The sequence below is a fragment of the Ammospiza caudacuta genome, chromosome 7 (genome assembly GCF_027887145.1).
Source record: "Ammospiza caudacuta isolate bAmmCau1 chromosome 7, bAmmCau1.pri, whole genome shotgun sequence".
In the NCBI taxonomy this organism is placed as follows: Eukaryota; Metazoa; Chordata; class Aves; order Passeriformes; family Passerellidae; genus Ammospiza; species Ammospiza caudacuta.
In genome coordinates, this window is record NC_080599.1 from 6377238 (window position 1) to 6396453 (window position 19216).

General features: G+C 52.2%; 1 pseudogene; it reads right to left on the reverse strand.

The window, feature by feature from the left end:
- Nucleotides 1-19216, reverse strand: part of LOC131559605 (zinc finger protein 11-like) — a 912004-nt pseudogene that overhangs the window by 552195 nt on the left and 340593 nt on the right.

Sequence of the window (19216 nt, forward strand, 5' to 3'; positions counted from 1 at the left end):
TGTCACAATGAACTCTTGGTTTCACAAGGCCCCAGAGTATCACAATGGTCCTCTTGGTTCTGTAGGGAGCCCCAGGGTCACAATGAGGCCTCATGAGGCCTCACAGTGTCACAATGCTTTGCTTATTCCCTGAGGCCTCATAGTGTCACAATGTTGTCCATGATTCCATGAGTCTCCTCAGTATCACAATGGTGTCCTTTGTGCCATGGTGCCCTACAGTGTAACAATGGCCCCTTGGTTCCATGAGGCTGTGAAGTGTCCTAATGGTCTCTCCTTTAGGTTCCATGAGGCTTCTCAGTGTCACAATGGTCCTTGGTTTGATGGGGGCTCTCAGGGTCACAATGTTCCCTACCTTACATGGAAGCACACAGTGTTAGTACGGTCCCCTTGGTTCCATGAAGCCCCACAATGTCACACTGGTCTCCATGATTCCATGATGCCCCAGAGTGTCACAATGGTCCCTTGGTCTCACAGGGCGCACACTGTCACAATGGTCCCTTGGTCTCACAGGGCACACAGTGTCACAATCGTCCCTTGGTGTCACAGGGCCCCACAGTGTCACAATGGTCCCTTGGTTCCATGGCCCTGTGCTGCTGCATTCCGTCCTCCCCTTCTAAGGCCGCCCTGCCAGCTGAGAAATGCTCCTTGGGCCTCGGCCTTGGCCAACAGCCTTTGGGCTCAGCTCCTCTGCAGCTCATCACAAACACTGTCTGCACCAGGCACTGCTGCTGCCCAAACAGCTCCTGGTTCCTTTAGCAGCAGCCCTGGGAACTGGTTTTGTTCTCTCCGTAGCACAACATCCCTGTTCTCACACTGCCAAAGAAAGCTGCTGATGCCAAGTGTGGCCAGGATGAACCATTGCTGGGACTGCAGTCCCTCTCTTGGGCCCTGCAAACAGCGCTCCAAAAGGAGCCCTCGGAGCTCTCCTGGGCCAGCCACTCCCTCTGAGTGGGGCCTCTCCCAGCTGGGAACTCTCCCATTTGCTGCACTCAGGGATCCTGAACAACGACGGAGCCTGGGCCGATCCCCCCACTCCTCCAGACTCAACCCTTTGCCCTTTGCTGGGGAGATGCCAAAGCATCAGCAGTGAGCATTGCCTGCCCTCAGGGGAATTGCTCCCGGGTGCCTTGCACTGACTCTTTGTGTCTGTGTGCACACCGGAGTGCCTGTGCTGGGGAAATGTGGCAGAAATGCTGCTCTCTGAGCCGTCTGAGTGCCTTGGATAGCTGAGTCAGTCAGATATCCAGATATCAGCAAGAAAGGTTAAGTCACAAGGTCTAAGCTAAATTAAATGCTGCTAAGAGTTGTTCTTTTGCTAAATTGTTCCATTTTATTTAAGTTATTGGTTAAGTTAAATATTGTTAAGTGTTATTCCTCTGTTAAATTGCTAAGTCATAGGTTATAAGTTCGGTTAAATAGTGTTAAATGCTGTTGTTTTGCTAAACTTTGATGTTTAAGGTATCGGTCACATTTAAGGTGGAAGTCCTGTTAAGTTTGAGGCCTGTTAAGCCTTTGGGCCGTATTCCTTTTATCCTTACCCTCACTTGTATCACACACACAGAGGGATATTTCTCGGTTAATTTCTGGTTTGGTTGCCTGGATTCTGTTTGGTTTTGTTGTTGCTTTGTTTCCTTGTTGTGCCTGAAGTGTCCAGTCAGGAGCAGAGTGACTCTTGCCAAGGAACTTTGTGCTGCTGTCCCGTAATATTCAGTCTGGTTTTTGCTGCTCCCTTGCTGGGGATTTTTTCAGCGCTCTCAAGGCCTCGTTGGCAGCAGGGTGAAGGAGCCCTGGCCCAGGCTCTGGCCCTGGGGGACACAGGGATGCTGCCGGGGGGTCCCTGTCCCCCTGTGCCACCCCCAGGGCCCCGGCCCCCTGTCCCCATGTCAGGCTCTGGGGTCGATCTCATGGAACATCCTCTGGGGGAGGCTGCGGAGCCGGGGGAGGGGGGACCCGGGGGGACAGGGGACCCCGCTGTGCATGAGCAGGGTTGGACTGCCCTGGGGGGAGCTGTGAGGGGGGCTGGGGCAGAGTGACCTCCCCAGTGACCTCACACAGCCCCTGTGATGTCACACAGCTGCCTCTATGATGTCACACTGCCCCTGTGATATCACACTGCCCCTGTGGTGTCCCAGAGCCAACTCTGAGACGCCACGCTATGATGTGATACAGCTGCTCTGTGAGGGCACAGAAGTCTCTGTGATGTCAGAAAGTCACTCTATGATTTCACAATCTCTCCTGTGATGTCACAGCCTGCTCTATGATGTTACACAGCTACCCAGTGTTGTCACAGCCCACTCCCTGATGTCACAGAGCCACCTTCTGTGATGTCAGGATCTGCTCTATGGCCTCACACCCTACTCTATGATGTCACAGCCAGCTCTGTGATGTAACAACCCCCTCAGTGATGTCACAAAACCCTCTCTGTGATGTCATACTGACACTCTGTAAGGTCACAGCACATACTCTGACCTCACAGTCTGCTCTATGATGCCATACAGCCACGCCATGATCTCACAGCCTGCTCTGTGATGTCACAAAGTCCCCTCTATGACGCTGTAGCTGCTCAGTGACCTCACACAACAAACTCTGTGATGTCACAGCCCAATCTGTGACCTCACACAGCCCACTCTGTGCTGTCACACAGCCCCTTGCTGACATCCCAGCTGCTCTGTGCCTCTGTGACACAGCCCCAGAGGTGCTGCTGTGACACAGCCCCCTCAGGGCCATCCCACAGCCCCTGCCAGTGCTGAGCCCCTGTGTGTTCTGTCTGTGCCCTGCTGGTGTCCCTGAGGGGCCCTGGCAGTGCCCCAGCCCTGCTGGGCTGTGCACAGGAGCTGCTCCTGGCCAGAGCTGTCTCTCTGCAGCGCTGCCCTTGCCAGGAGCTGCCTCTGGGCCAGGAGCCCGGCCCAGCTCAGCAGCACAGACACAGCACAGGGACTTTAATCACCCTCTGGGGCTTTGCTGCTCTTTGCATCAGACTCAGTCCCTTACAGTGTGCTCAAAAAACCTTCTCAGGGACTCAAAAAGAGGGTGAAACACTGAAGTTTCTCATACTTTAAATAGATCCATCTGAGGGACAGGACTGAGAAAATGTCCCCAGGTTCCAGGTAGAGCAGAACACTGGTGGCAGTGATGACAGCTGGGGACAAGCAAGGGAAAGGTGTTTCTGCTGTTAAGGAAACCTGCACCTCTGTCCCTGCAGGCTGTCGGCATCCCCGGCTGTCCCACCTGGCTGGGCCCTTCCTTTGCTGACAGCTCTGCCTCCTGCCTGCCCCTGCCTGCCCACACAGAGCCTGGGGCTGCTCCCGGCTCCTGCTGGGGACCTGCTGCACCACAGCCCTGCCCTGACAGGGAAATTCCCTTCTCCTGGTGATCAGTCTGGACCTCCCAAGCTCCACTTGGTGCTATTAGGTCTTCTTCAGGCTTATTCCTACTATGAAGAAAAGCTCCAGCCTCTCTGAAACCACCCATCCATCCCTCCCAGGCTATTCCCTTTCAGTCCTCAGTCTCTACACCACTGACAACAGAGGCCACAGACTCTGCCTGGTGTTTTGTGATGAGGCCTCCAAACCCCATTCTGGGAGATTTTTGAGTCCTCTCCAAGGTCTGTGAAAAGGGAAAAATAGCATTCGAAGTTATTTTCTCCTAAATCCTACAGTGACAGAAAATGGGTCAGTATCTTTAAACTGAATGGGGACAAATTAACATTTGTTAGGAGGAGGAAATATTTTACAATTAATGAAGTGGCAGAAAACTGCAGCTGTTTTTCCAGAGAAGTGGATTCCCCATCCCAGGAATTGTCCAAGAGCAGGAGATTTGTGTAGCCTTGCCCAGTGAAACCCTCTCATCTCCAGTGACAGAATTCCTGCATTGTGGGTTCTCTGAGGTGCTGGGTGCCCTCACAACGCTTCTGGCCAGAATGTCTGCTGAGGGCAGCCAGGCTGCTGCTGGGGCAGTGACCTCACAGCCATCACCATGGCACCCCTGTCCCCTGGGCCTGGCTCTGCCCTTTCCTCTGCCCCTGCCTTGGCTCTGCTGCCATGAAGAGTTTTGTCATTAATATCTTGTCCCCAAGGTGCTGAGGCCAATGGCTTCCCAGTCAGGCTCCTGGAGCAGAAGTGGTTTTTCAGAGCCCAGCCAGGAATGAGCCCTGAGGCAGCAGCTCTGCAGTGGTGGCCACCAGGCTGGGCTGCCAAGGGAGGCTTCTGTCCATGGCCTGCAAGCAGCTGCTGCTGCCAAGGTGCCTTTGGTGCCTCAGGCTCTCCCTGGCACAGCTCCCAGCATAGCACTCTGCCCTTGTGCCCAAGCCCTTCCCTGTGCTGGGGCTGGTCTGAGGCTTTTCCTGCAGCGGGACCTGCCCTGCTGATGGCACAGGAAAGGCAGTTCCTGCTGGAGCAGGAGGCTCTGCCTGCAATGGGCTCCAACAACTCCAACAAGGTCCTGTTTGCAAAGCCCCCAGTGGGAAATGAAGGAGGGGTGTCACACTGCTTTGGGGGTGAATAATGCTGAAACCAGCCTGACTCCTCCATCTCAAAGTTCAACATCCTCAGAGGGAGCTGAAGCTGTGGCAGAGCTGGAAAAATCCCCAGAGAAAGGAACAACCAAGTGACACCACTGAGAGCTTCTGCAGAGCTGCTGAGCTGGCCCAGCCTGGGCACATCTGACTGACAGGGCAGCACCTCAGATGAGAAAAACCCATCCCAAATTTTAATGGCAGCATCTCCTGACATTTCCCTTCTTGAGGGGTGTGGGGATTCCTCCCAGCAGTGGGGAAACCCTCAAGGTCAGTGCTCCAGGCTGAGCCAAAGGGAATTGCCCATGGTCATTGGTCGGGGGGAGTGACATCTCTGCTTAATTACAGGTTTTGCTTAATACAGTTGCTTTGAAATAATTTCCTAGTGCTCTGTATAATATATTTTACGTCTCTTACATCCTGGCATAAATATTTCTGATTAAGGCAATTTTGTCTAATCATTACCATAATAGAGAATACATATTTATATAAATATATCTGCCCATGACAGGAACCCTGTGAGTGTCTGGGACATCCTGGGTCTTTGGCAGCCTGGGGACTCCTGGGATGTCACCATGGAGCCCCCGTAAGTGCCTGTGACAGATCGGTGCCTTTGCAGCACAAGGTCTCCTGGGATGTCACCATGGAATGGCTGAGACTGCCTCTGACCACAAGGCTCTTTACCATCCCCAGAAAGTCCTGGGAGGTCTCCATGGAGCCCCTGTCTCTTCCTATGACATTCCAGCTCTGGAACAGCCTGGAGACTGTTGGAAAGTCCCTAAGGAACCCCTCTGAGGGCCTGTGAGAAACCTGATCCTTAGCAGGCAACCATCACCAGCCCCCTGTTGCTATGGTCAGTCCCTTGGCAGCTCCATGGTGACTCCATGCCGGGATGGTTTCCATGGACACCAGCTCAAGCCTGCAGCCACAGCCAGTTGCCATGGCAACCATTGGCAGCCCCATCCCCAGGCTCATGGGATCCCAGAACCACAGAATTGGCTGAGCTGGGAGGGACCCATCAGGATCCTCCAGTCCAACTGCTGGCGGCCCTGCACAGGACACCCCAACAATGCCAGCCTGGGCCTGGCAGCGCTGCCGAAACGCTGCTGCAGCTCAGAGAGCCCTGGAGCTGGGACCCTTCCCTGGGGAGCCTGGGCAGGGCCCCCGCAGCATCTGGGCAAAAACCTTTTCCTGACATCCAACCTGAGCCTGCCCCGACTCAGCTGCAGCCGTTCCCTCCACTCCTGTCCCTGGGCACCAGAGGGAAGAGGTTCCCACAGCCCCAGCCAGGGACCCACTCCAAAGGCTGCTGCCATGGCCACCAGGGCTGGCACCAGCTGGGATTCTCGGTTTCCATGCGCCGGGGTTCAGGAATGGGATTCCCCAATTTCCTGCCCCCGCTAAAACCGCGCTGCCCTCACTGCCCTCCCGCCTCCCATGGAAAGCACAAAAGGCAAAGGTCCCAGGCTGGGATAAGAACAATTTATTGGGAACAACAATGAGATAAGGAACAAACAGAAACAGAAATGATACTGATAACAGAAGGGATAAATGAAACAGTTTACTGGGAAAACTAATACATCAACAACAGGCTCTTCCTGGCCACAATTTCCCCTGTCTGGAATTTTCACCCGTCTCCTCAGGGAGAGAGAGAGAGAGTCCCTTTCCTGCCCCTGGCAATGTTCTGAGGTGCGAGTGAATGTAATGACACGGCCATGGCCAGACCCTCATGTTCTTCCGTCCCACATCATGTCTTTGGCAAGGGCATAAAAAGGGACAGGTGTCTTCCCAGCATAGACTACAGGGAAACTGGATCACCAGGGTTCTTTCCAATGTGGGCCCTCTAATGGGGGATGAAGCTGGAGTGGTGCATGAAGCTGTTCCTGCATTTTTGGCATTTGCAGGGCTTCCCTTACTGGTGGCTCCGTTGGTGTCTTGTAAAGTGAGAGCTGCTGGTGAAGCTTTTCTCACACTGGGGACACTCGCAGGGCCGCTCCCCTGTGTGGATGCGTCGGTGGGTGATGAGGGTGGAGTTGTGCTTGAAACCCTTCCCACAGTCGGGGCAGTGGAAGGGCCTCTCATCCGTGTGAATCGGCTCATGCAGGAGGAGATGGGAGCTTGTCTGAAACCTCTTCCCACATGTGGCGCACTGGCAGGGCCTCTCCCCAGTGTGGATGCGCCGGTGCTTGATGAGCTTGGAGTTGTGCTTGAAGCCCTTCCCGCACTCAGGGCAGAGGAAGGGCCTCTCCTTGGTGTGAATCCGCTGGTGCTGGAGGAGATTGGAGCTGCTCTGAAACCTCTTCTGACACTGGGGACACTCGTAGGGCCTCTCTCCAGTGTGGAGACGTTGGTGGGTCACAAGGTTGGATCTGTAGCTGAAGCCCTTCCCACACTCCGCACACTCGTAGGGCCATTCCCTGGTGTGGATCATCTGGTGGCTGATCAGGTGGCAGCTCCACCTAAAGATCTTCCCACACTGCAAGCACTTGTGGGGCTTCTCCCCATCATGAAGCTTCTTATGGACCACCAGCTCTGAACTCTGGCTGAAGGTCTGCCCACCTTCCTGGTTCAGGGTGGCTCTTTCTTCTTCAGAGCACCCTGGGCTGGGTTTGGAGCCCCTCCTCATGCGGGATTCCTGAGTGTTTTCTTCCCTGTTGGATTCCTGTGCGCTAGAATCACTCAAAACGGCCTCTTTCATGAGGTTCTGGCATGCAGATTTTTCCTCCCTGGTCTCCATCCTCAGTTCCTTCCCTGGGGAAGGAAGGACAAGGACAGGATGGGATTTGGCTCCATGCCAGAGGGAAGGGGAAGGAGATTCCCCCAGTGCATCCCCGGCAGGATGGCGTTGGCAGCAGGGTTGTCCTGCAGCCAGGGGCTGTGCTGGGCTGGGAGATGGAGCAGGAGAGAGGGGGAAATAGGAAATGACTTCCTCCTCACCTATCTGGGTGTCCTGGGGATCCTTCCTCTTCCTCACAGCCTCCTTCTCCATCCAATCAAGGTTTGGGAATGGGAAATCCTGTTCTGGGAAGAAAACAAAGGGTGCGCACATTGTCTTTTTTACTGATTTGAAGGCAAACCTGGGGAGGGTCTAAACCAGAATTACAATTTAAAAGAAAATGAAGATCAAGGCAATGATACAGAAACACTGCCTTAAACTGACAGAGTCAGGATATAACCTGACACCCTGTTGGTCAGGGTGGTGGCAACAGTCCCAGTAGATGGTGGTGCAGTCCTGTTGGAGAGATGAACATGATTCTGTCGAAGCAGTGATCCTGTAGAAGGGTCTGGTCTTCCTCTGGATGTCCAGTGGTTGCTAGGGAGTTCTCATCCTCTGGGAATTCAGTAGGCAAGGTGCTGCTGGTGTAGCAAAGTGTCAGCTTATATCCAGGTAGGAATGCTTGGATCCTCCCCCTGGGCGGAGCATCCCACAATGGGAGGATGGAATTTTATCAGTTCTGCAGTGACACTCAATGGCCCATTCACAGGAGATATCTCCCCTGGAGGGCATTATCAGGGCTGAGTCATGGAAGAGATAAAGAACACTGCCCCACCTGTTTATAGCAGTTGCTGAAGTTGGGGATTGAAAACATGCATTTGGTTACATCTTGCATGGCAACCTGAAACAGTGGGGTAATCCCTGCTCAGGGGGTGAACACCGCCCCCCTTACCCAAACTGGCTCATCTGTAAAACCCCCACCCTGGGAATGCCACGCATACAGGGGACAATGTCACACTTGCCCTGCCCCAGGGTAGGGCTCTTTTTCCTGTCATTCCCTTCCTGTGCCCCCTTTTCTATCCCATTTACTGTTCAATAAAATTCATTTTGGGTTTGGTCTCATTATCACCTTAATTGGGGCAGAGGAATCTCTCTAACACTTTTCTTAACCAGACTCACCAGACTGTGAAATTATTTTGGCACAGTGAGTTTTGGCACTGTTCTCTGACCCCAAGTGCCTTTGACAACAGCATGGTTCCCTCCTCTTAGGACGTTGTGGTTCTCTCCTGAAGAACTCTTTGAAACTGGGCTGCAGCTTCCTCTGAGTGACATATGGGAGAACCGATGAGGTAAATCGCCTTTGTGGGCCTGGAGTGTAAAGAAAATATTTTCTTGTCCTTCTATTACAGCAACCTGATGAAGGTCTTCAGGGTGAGAGAAGTGGACGAGAATCTTGGTTCATGATCAGAAGGCTGGATTTATTGATATATGATATATAATACATTATAACTATACTAAAAGGAATAAAGAGAAAAGTTGCAGAGGCTTGCTAAGCTAAGAATAGAAAGAAGAGAATGAATAACAAAGTTCTGTGTCCAGCAGAAAGCAAGGACCAACTCTCCCATGAGTGGTCAGCAAATCCAAACACTCACAGAAGACCAATCACAGATGCTCCTGTTACATTCCACATCAACAGATAATTATTGTTTGCATTTTTCTTCTGGGGCCCCAGCTTCCCAGAAAGGACAAATCCTAAAAGAGAGGATTTTATGAAAAAATGTCTGTGACATCCTTCCTTGAAATGTTTTTTAAAATCACAGGAGGAAAGCGAGCAAATGATACCAGCGAGACTGACAAGGTTCATTCACCCCATGGTGAGGAACACAAGGCTGCTAAAAGTCCTACAAGAAGCTCAGCTCAAGTAGCTAAATTCCCAAATAACTCCTGAATTCCCAGGCTTGAGTGCTTTGCGAAATGTGAGAATCATTTTTCTCTTCATCCCTGTCGCCTTTGTGACAGCTACAAAGAGTTTACTTTCCTTTTAATGATATCTGTCTTGGGCTGAATTTACACTTTTATCAGAATGTGCTAGCAGCTGAGCTGGAGCTGTGCAGGAACCAGTGGAACTTGGAATTGCCACAAAATTGCTTGTACTGTCAGTTTATTAATGTTTGGGATTTGTTTGCATTTGCATCACATCTGACTTGTGGGAAAATCAAATATTCATCAAAGTGATTTATGCAGAGTCAAGTTTGATTTCTGTGAAATTATTTTGTCCAGTGCCCAGGGGATGCTCGAGGGGTCTCTGTGCCTCTCGCCCTGGGGGATGCTTGGCAGGGGTTTGGGGGGGTTGTCCCTGTCCCTGTCACCCCACGCCATTCCCCAGGGGGTCTCCATCATTCGCACCCCAGAGAATGCCTGGAGAACCTCCCACCCTCTCATACCCTGTGCCAGGGGGTACTCAGGGCAGTCTCTGTCCCTCTCAGCCCAGGGGATGCTCAAAGGGTCTCTGTCCCCTCACCCTGGGGGATGCTTGGGGGGTCTCCATCCCTCTGGCCTCGGGCAATGCCTGTGCAGGGCTGGGGACCAGGGGCTCTGTGTCCCTCTCACCGCTGAGGGTGCTCGGGGCTGGGGGGGCTCTCTGACCTTCTCACACATGGGGGAGGCCGGGGGGGTCTCTGTCCCTCTCAGCCCTGCTGTGACCCCACCCAAACATCATTGGGGTCAGAGGGACAGAGACACCCCCAAACCCCCAGGAGGGCTGAACCTGGGATTTGGTTTGGGGCTGAGGATTTAGGAAGGGGCTGGAATTGGGGCTTGGCTTGGAGTTGGGGCTGAGATTTGGATTAGCGCTGGGTTTGGGGTTAAGGCTGGACATGGGATTAGCTTTAGGGCTGGTGCTGGGATTGGGTCTAGGGCTAGACAAGTCTGGCACTGGGATGAGATTAAATACAGAACTGTGAGTGTGTCTAAACATGGAGTGAGATTGAGACCAGGATCAAGGTCAGGTTTGGGACTGAGCTCACCCAGGGCAGGACAGGGGGGATGTCACTGCAGGATGTTCCTGGCGTTGTCCCAGCCCTCCTCAGGCACCTCCAAACATGGGGGGCAGCTGGGTGCCCCAAGATCCAGGTGCTCCCACGCTGCCCCTCAGTACCAGGCAAGCATTCCCTGGGGGCAGCCCTGACTGTGACCACTGGGGCTCTGGGATCGGCTCTCACATCCCTGTGGGAGCAGCAGCAGACAGGATGAGAGATTCCCCCGCCCCGTTTTTCTGTGGAAGGGTGAAGCCCAGCTGCCCTTTTCTTTTGGTGCCTCCTCCTCTCCTCAGCTGTGGATGTCAAACTCCCCAGGAGCAGGAAAATCCCCATTCCCTGTTTCCTTGTGGCTGCAGCCTGGAACATCCACCCAGAATGAAGGACTTTCTGACAGCCCTGCTGAATGACACTGGCAAGATGTTTGTGAGAAGGGGAAGAAATTTTATTTTGATAGTAAATAAAACGTGCAAAATTATTCCTTTCTGTTATATTACTTTTCAGTCAGTTCTGGCCTGTTTTCAGAGTGCCACCTTCTCAGCTGACTGTGTTTGACTGCCCTCTTTTCTCTCCTGCCTCTCTTTGTCTGCTCTGTTTCTCTCTCAGTGTCTCCCTTGACCCAGGGCAGCTCACACCAAAGACCGTGCCCGGATTTAATTCCCAATTCAGGAGCTACAACAACCATGGGGGAAGTTATGAAGGCTCGCAGTGAAATGCCACTGTAAAATCTTGCTCCACTTGGCTTTTGGCTACTTCTTGACAGCTTTGCCCTCAAGGGCAGGAACATCTTTTCATAGCTGAGAACTGGAATTCCAGACCCTGGCAGTGTGTGCCGTGGATCCCAGAGGGGCATTCCCGAGGCTCCCAGGGTGCTGCTCCTGCCGTGCCTCCCAAGGGGAGAAGATCCAGCAGCTCTGTGGGCTCCCAGAGCACACAGCAAAGGTGGCTCTGATGGACATTTTCCAGGGACTGGGGTGGGAAGGGACCCTGTCCATGGATTACGACCCCGCGAGGGAGAGACGCCTCTGCCACACTGAAGGAGCGAATGAGAGCGTGGGACAGCAACCGACGATTATTGAGCGTGGACTGAACGGAACAAGAAATGGGGAGGAGAAAGGGAGAGAAAGAAAGCGGGAAGAGGTCTCAAAGAGAGAAAGAAAAAGGAAAGAGGTCTCAGACAACAGAAGGAAATGGGAAAAGGCTCCCCTCGGGCTCCGCAGCTCCCAGGACCACCCGCAGGGCGTAGCGCCTTTTACAATTCCAGCCAATCAGAGGACGCGGTAAACAATTTCCAGCCAACCGGAGCTTTTCTCGCCGATGACTCACCCGTTGCCAGGCGGGCCCGCAGAGCCCGGCGGCCCCGGAGCGGAATTTGGGGCTCGGGCCTGGGGGACGGATCCGCCCCGGGGGGGTCCCCGAGCCCCTGCCCAGCCCTGGGGCCGATCGGGGGCTCCCCCACCCAGCAGCCGGTGCTGCGGGGCCGCGGGGCAGAGCGGTGGGAAAGGGGGGTCCGGGCTGGGAGGGGAGGAAATGAGGGAGGAAGAGGAGGGAGAGGAGGAGCGGGAGCGGAAGAATCGCGGCGCCCGCAGCGCCCGCACGCCGAGCCGGCAGCACCCCCTGCCCCGGGAGCATCGCCCCCAGCCCCGAGCCGCAGGGGAGGGCGGAGGCCGAGCTCGCCCCGGCTCCAGCCAGGGGTCTCCGGGAGGGTTTTTTGGAGAGTGTTCGGAGCCGGCAGATCCCGGACTCGAGCCCCGGGTATCTCCGGGCTCCCTAAGAGGAGCTTTTTCGGGGGGAGAGCAGCCCCGATCGCCCCTCGGAGGGCCCCGGGGGGCCACGTGGGGATGGCCCGGTACCGACGGGGCGGGACATTGGTTTTGGGGATCCCCGTGAGAGCCGGGGCTGTGGAACGGGGGACCCCCGGGGCGGAGAGAGGGGAAGGGGCGATACCGGAGCTGGGGGACCCCCGACAGCCCGGAGATGAGGCGGGGACGGGACCCCCTGACCCTGACAGGAGCGTGTCCTGGGGTGACTTCATGATGCTCGTACCCCCATCGGTCTGTTTAGCCCAGAAATGAGTTCTGCACCTTTAAGGCTGGTTCTGAGAGCGAAGGGGAGGAGGAAGAAGCTGCAGTTTGTTTTCATACACTGCATTCCTCTACATTCCAGCTGCTGGATTGACAGACAGCAGGACAGAGCTCTCCTTTGCTTTTAGTTAGTTTTTAGCTCGCTGAGACAGAGAAGTTCCCTGGACTGTGGTTTTTCTTTTTCTTTGGAGCTGTTTAAACCTGCTCTGCACTGAACAGCCAGAACACCACCGGCAGCTCGCACCTGTGGCCCACCTGGCTGAGCCTGGGCCACAGCATTTCCAGTGCTGGAGGGACTGATAAGAGACTGATAAGAGACTGATAAAACACTGATAAGACACTGAGTGCTTGGAGCTACAACCCAAGGAGGAACTTTCAGAGTTTGTCATATATTTTGGAGCAGCAAGAGGTTTTATTGCTTAATATTGTTCAATTTTTGTGCTGGTAAATGCTTTGCCTGTAAAGTAACGTTTTTTTTTTTTTTTCCACTTTCCTCTAAGGAAATATTTTCCCAAACTGGCTGAGGGTGGGGCTGCTGAATCGGCATTCTAGAGGAAACTCCTTTTGGAGGGTTTCAACCAAATTTGCCCTAATCCAGGACAAGGTGGTAGAAAGAAGGTGGAATCCCAAGTGGCTGGATTGAGGGGAGGCTGGAGAAGGGGACCTTGCACCCCAGAACCTCCCAGAATCCAAAAGCAGGACCCTGGAGAGGGGGGATCCCCAGGCCCCATGGGATCCCCACCAGCCCTGAGATGGGGGACCAACCATAACCCAAGAGGGATGAGACTGGAAATGGGAAACTCCTGGTGGCTTTTTTTTATTTACTCTTGATTTTGGGACATCAGCTGACTTATAGGAATGGACGTGGGTGGGAGGAATCCCCAACCATAGGCATTCACACCTTGTTTTTCCCTAAACCAGGATTTTCCCCAAACCTTCCCACCATAACATCCCCTCTGTCCCACTCTGGGTGAGCTCAATCCCAAACCTGACCCTGATCCTGGTCTCATTCTCACTCCATGTTTAGACACACTCACAGTTCTGTATTTATTCTCATCCCAGTTTCAGACTTGTCTATCCCAAGACCCAATCCCAACCCCAGCCCTAAAGCCAATCCCATGTCTAGCCTTAACCCCAATCCCAGCGCTAATCCAAATCTCAGCCCAAAATCCAACCCCAGCCCCAATTCCAGCCCCTTCCTAAACCCTAGCCCCAAACCAAATCCCAGGTTCAGCCCTCCTGGGGGTTTGGGGGTGTCTCTGTCCCTCTGACCCCGATGATGTTTGGGTGGGGTCACAGCAGGGCTGAGAGGGACAGAGACCCCCCCCCCGGCCTCCCCAGGTGTGAGAAGGTCAGAGAGCCCCCCCAGCCCCGAGCACCCTCAGCGGTGAGAGGGACACAGAGCCCCTGGTCCCCAGCCCTGCACAGGCATTGCCTGAGGCCAGAGGGATGGAGACCCCCCAAGCATCCCCCAGGGTGAGGGGACAGAGACCCCTGAGCATCCCCTGGGCTGAGAGGGACAGAGACTGCCCCGAGCACCCCCTGGTACAGGGTATGAGAGGGAGGGAGAACCCCCCAGGCATCACTCAGGGTGAGAATGATGGAGACCCCCTGGGGAATGGCCTGGGGTGACAGGGACAGGGAAAACCCCCCCTAAGCATCTCCCAGGGCAAGAGGAACAGAGGCTTCACAAGCATCCCCTGGGCACCAGACAAAGTAATGCTGTTTCTTGTCAGAAATCAAAATTGACCCTAGATAAAATGCCTTTAATTTACTCTTTCCACAAGTCACTTGTGATGGAATGGCAAATAAATCTCAAAATTTTATAAACTTACAATAGAAGCTATTTTGTGGCAAATCCAAATTCCTTTGGTCCTGCACAGCTCCAGCTCAGCTGCTGGCACATTGTAAAAAAAGAAAAGTGGAAAATAGGCCCAATACGGATTATGAAAAGGAAGGGGAAGCTATGTGTAGCTGTCACAAAGGTGACAGGGACAAAGAGAAAAATTATTCTAACATTTGGCAAAGTCCCCCAGCCTTTGAAACAGACCTCCCCTGGAGGGGGCCAAGTGTGACATTGTCCCCTGTGTGTGTGGCCTTTTCGGGGTGGGGGTTTTACAGCTGAGCCAGTTTGGGTAAGGGGGGTGGTGTTCACCCCCTGAGCAGGGATTTCCCCACTGTTTCAGGTTGCCATGCAAGATGTAACCAAATGCATGTTTTCAATCCCCATCTTCATCAACTCTTATAAACAGGTGGGGCAGTGTTCTTTATCTCTTCCATGACTCAGCCCTGATAACGCCCTCCAGGGGAGATGTGGAGAGTCTGGTTCAAGCATGGCTTAAAGAAAGAGGCCATGAAGGTATACAGCTGAGGGAAAAGTAAAAGGTAGCTGTAAAGCAGCATTTCCCAGGCTTGATTCTGTAAATAATTAGGCTCTCAAGCACCACTTTATAAACAATAAGATTCTCAGACAGTCTTCCCATAACAGGAAAAACATTCTGTCCTTGGGCTCTCTGGGAACAGATAGCTGCTCTGGGAACAGATATGAAAGTTTTGAGAACTTTTCATATCACAGTGAGAACGCTGGTCCTGTTTTCAATAAACAAACCACAGGTATTGTAAAACAAAAGGAGGGGTTAGAGTTTTTTCTGTAACCTATGGTGAGCTCGGATTTTGTAATATGCATGAAGTTAATTAACACTATTATAAAAGATGACTGATCTGATCAATGAATCGGAGTCGATGCTCATCAATCGGAAGGTCGTCTCCCTTCACTTCAATATATGGTGACCTCGCCGTGATACTGTGACACCACGGAAAGTGAAGAAAGGGTCGGGTTCCGAAGTCCGAAGTAGCAGCCAGAACAGCAGAAGCGCGAAGGATAAAAAGCAGAGAAAAAGACGCCGAGACGCGCCGTGCTGTGGGTGATTGTAAAGACGAGCCTGGCTGAAACGTGTGGCCGAGACCTTGAGGAGCTGCAAAAAGCGCGCTTACGATTTATAGGTATGGAAAGGCAAGCCGCATATGATCTTTTTATTGCTTTCTTGCAGAAAAGGCAGATTAAGGGGATAGATTTACAGAAAGAATTACCAGGACTTTTGGCTTATGGTTTGGAATGGGGATTTTTGTAAACCCCCACACGGTTCACAAGCTGTCGTAATGGCGTAAATTCGGTGATATATTATGACAGGCTACTTTAGAGGATGACAAAACTGCCAAGAAGTTGGGTAAATTATGGCATGTCATTAATAACGAATTATTGCAGTTTCAGGCTGAAAAAAAGGCTGCTCACCAGGCTACTGCTGCTCATGACCGTAATAAAGATTACGACCAAGATAGGGAATTTGATAAGGAGTCGGGAACTCCTCTCGGCCCCGCAATGAGGACGGTTTTATTACCTGCCTCACCACCCTCCTTGACAAGCCAAGCTGCAAGCCAGGCTACAAGCCAGGCTACACAGACCGCTTTATTACCCGCTTCGCCGCCCCCCTTAACGAGCCAAGCTGCGCAGGGTGCCTTATTGCCCTCCTCACTGCAGGCTATACAGAGCACTTCTGAGTCTCCCGTATCTGCTGTATCGCAGCAGCCATGGCCACAAACGCATACTCTGTTCCCGAAAAGCAATCAGTCGATCCCTGGGGCAGAAAATGACCTAGTGGCGGCTATTGCGAGGGAAAGATGAGACGCGTGGGCTGCCTTGGCCAAAGATGCAATGGAAAAGGGAGATCAAGAGCTCATAACTGTGGCTAGTGAGCTGGCTTGTTCGGTTATTTTCAGTCCTCAGGACGGGGGGGGGGCATCCAGGCAACAATCACTGCTATTGATTGGAAATTGTTGTCTCAATTACGAGCTACTGTTAGTCAGTTTGGAGTTAAAAGCGAACCAGCCAAACAAATGCTCGTTTATATTTTTGACACTTGCATCCTTCTCATTAATGATTGTCGTGGATTAGCCAAATTGATTTTTACCCAACATCAGCAATTGCTGTTTAATGCGCATTGGCAAGCGCTTGTTAACCAGTGTGTGGCAGTACAAAGGCAGCAGGGTGACCCTCTCCATGGCATTACTGTTAATGAGCTTATGGGCCTGGGACCTTTTCTTCGTACTGAGGCACAAGCTCTACTGGGCCAGGAGAAGTGCCGGGAGGCTATGAGGTTAGTTAGACTCGCTATAGAAAGGGTGAAAGAACCAGGAGGGGTACCTGTATATATGGGAATCAAACAAGGCAGAGAGAAATCATTTGGCTCTTTTATTGATAAAGCTGCTGCTGCAATTGAGAGAGCTGGGGTACCCGAATATATGCGTGGAGCCCTACTCAAGCAGTCCGCTCTTCAAAATTGTAATTCTGCTACTGGGAGCGTACTTAATACCCTAGGTGCCAATTGGACTATAGAGGAGGCATTAGAGAGGATGGCTCTCATACCTACCGGACAGCAGGCTTTTGTGGTAGATGCGATCAAACAGTTAGGAATAGGCTTGCAAGAACAGGCAAAGTCCTCTCAGAGTCAGGTGTTGGCTGCTCTTGCACCTCTCCAAGTGTCAGCTGCATTGGCAACAGCAAATAGAGGGGGCCGCATGAAATGCTACCGATGCGGAGGCATGGGCCACATGCGCCGGGAATGCCAGGCTGTAGGACTCTGGTGCCAGAAATGCCGTTTGGACACTCATAATACGGGCGCTTGTAGACGGAAGTCGGGAAACTTCCCCAGGAGCGCGCATCCCAGCAGTGGCCGCGCCCAGACACAAGTCGCCGCTGCAGCAACAACAGCACCCCCTCCTGCCTCCAACCCTCCGCAGCAGGGAGCCTCCAATCCGCCACAGCAGGGAGCCTTGGCATGGACCTGGCAGCCGCAGTAGACATGACATTGATGACTCCGCACCCGCAAAAAATCCCAACAGGGGTCCAAGGACCTATTATCATACAGGATAAAGCGGTGGGTGCTCTGCTCTTCGGAAGATCATCTGCATCTATGTTGGGACTGTTTGTTTTGCCTGGCGGTATTGACGCGGATTACACGGGAAAGATTATGGTGATGGCATACACCCCTTTTCCTCCTCTTCAAATTAATAAGGGACAAAGGATTGCTCAGTTGGTACCACTTGAGGAAATGACTAAGGGAATACAACCCATAAAAGGTCAAGAGAGGGGAGAAAGTGTTTTTGGCTCTACGGGAGGCCTTACTTTGTTGACTCTAAACTTTGCTGAGAGACCCAAGAAAAGGGTAGAAGTAGAGTTCAAAGGAAAAATAAAAGGTCATTTTCAGGCCTACTGGACACTGGAGGAGATTCCAGCATCATTAGTCCTAGCTGCTGGCCTCAACACTGGCCTTTGCAGCCAGCAGCCACTGCAGTATCCGGGGTCAGAGGATTTACCCTGGCTAGCCGATCGCCTCCCCTCCGAGTTCACATAGATGGGAAACAGCTCACAGCAATTTTTTCAGTGGTCCAACTACCACCCACTGTTCAATGCCTTATAGGGCGGGACGTTATGGCCCAGCTAGGGGTGGTCTTGACTAATGAACACCCTTTGGAGTAAAAGCCATTGCTTGGACTTTCCCAATTCCCATTACCTGGATTGTTGACACCCCGGTATGGGTTAAGCAATGGCCTTTGAAAGGGGAAAGTCTTCAACACGCACATCAGCTCGTCTCAGAACAATTTCAACAGGGACACTTGCGTTTATCTACCAGCCCCTGGAATACTCCAATTTTTGTAATTAAGAAGAAGTCTGGAAAATACAGGTTGCTCCATGATTTGCGTGCTGTTAATGATCAGATGGAACCTATGGGTTCATTACAACCTGGATTACGTAACCCGGCCATGATTCCAATGGGTTGGCCTCTGCTGATTATTGACTTAAAGGATTGCTTTTTTACTATCGCACTCCATCCACAGGATATGCGACGGTTTGCTTTCACATTACCTGCGATCAACAAAGAAGCACCTGATCAGAGATTTGAATGGACCGTTCTTCTGCAGGGCATGCGCAACAGCCCCACCTTGTGTCAGCTTTATGTCAATGCAGCATTGCAGCCACTTAGGAAACAATGGCCTAACAGTGATATATCATTATATGGATGATGTATTATTTGCTCAGCCTATGCCTTTCACACAACAACAAGTCCAGAAAATAAGAACCACACTGGCACAATACTCTCTAGTAGTAGCTTCTGAGAAGATCCAAACAACTGCTCCCTGGAAATACCTGGGATTGTCCATGACAGAACAAACCATCAAACCTCAAAAATTGCAATTAAAACCAAAAATTACCCCTTTAAACGATGCTCAAAAATTCTTGGGTGATTTACAGTGGTTAAAACCAATGGTGGGAATACCCAATGAACTGCTCAATGAGTTGCGCCCACTGTTAAAAGGAACTGACCCTACTTATCCGGTGTGTATTACTGACAAACAACAGCGGGTCATTCAGCAAATTGTGGACTGTGTTACACATGGGCATGTTTATCGAAGGGATCCAGACCTACCCATAGATTTGGCCATTTGGAATGGCCCACAATATCTTTTGGGGGCACTTACGCAATGCAAACAACAAACGGGGGAAACACGGATATTAGAATGGATCTCCCCTCTGCTGCAGCAAACTAAGACTCTTTTTCAAAAAATTGAAATGTTAGCGGATCTGATAAAGAAGGGCAGAGAAAGGATGTTGCAGGTGGCTGGGGCAGAACCAGCTGCCATTAAGATACCAATGAAAAAGGATACCTTGGACTGGTATTTGACTAATTCAGAAGATTTGCAGGAAGCTCTCTTAGGTGCATGTTGCCCCATTGAAACAGATCAGCTTCGACCAGCTTTGATTTAATGGATAGGGGACTGGGACTGGATAACTCGTCCAAAGCGAGAGAAT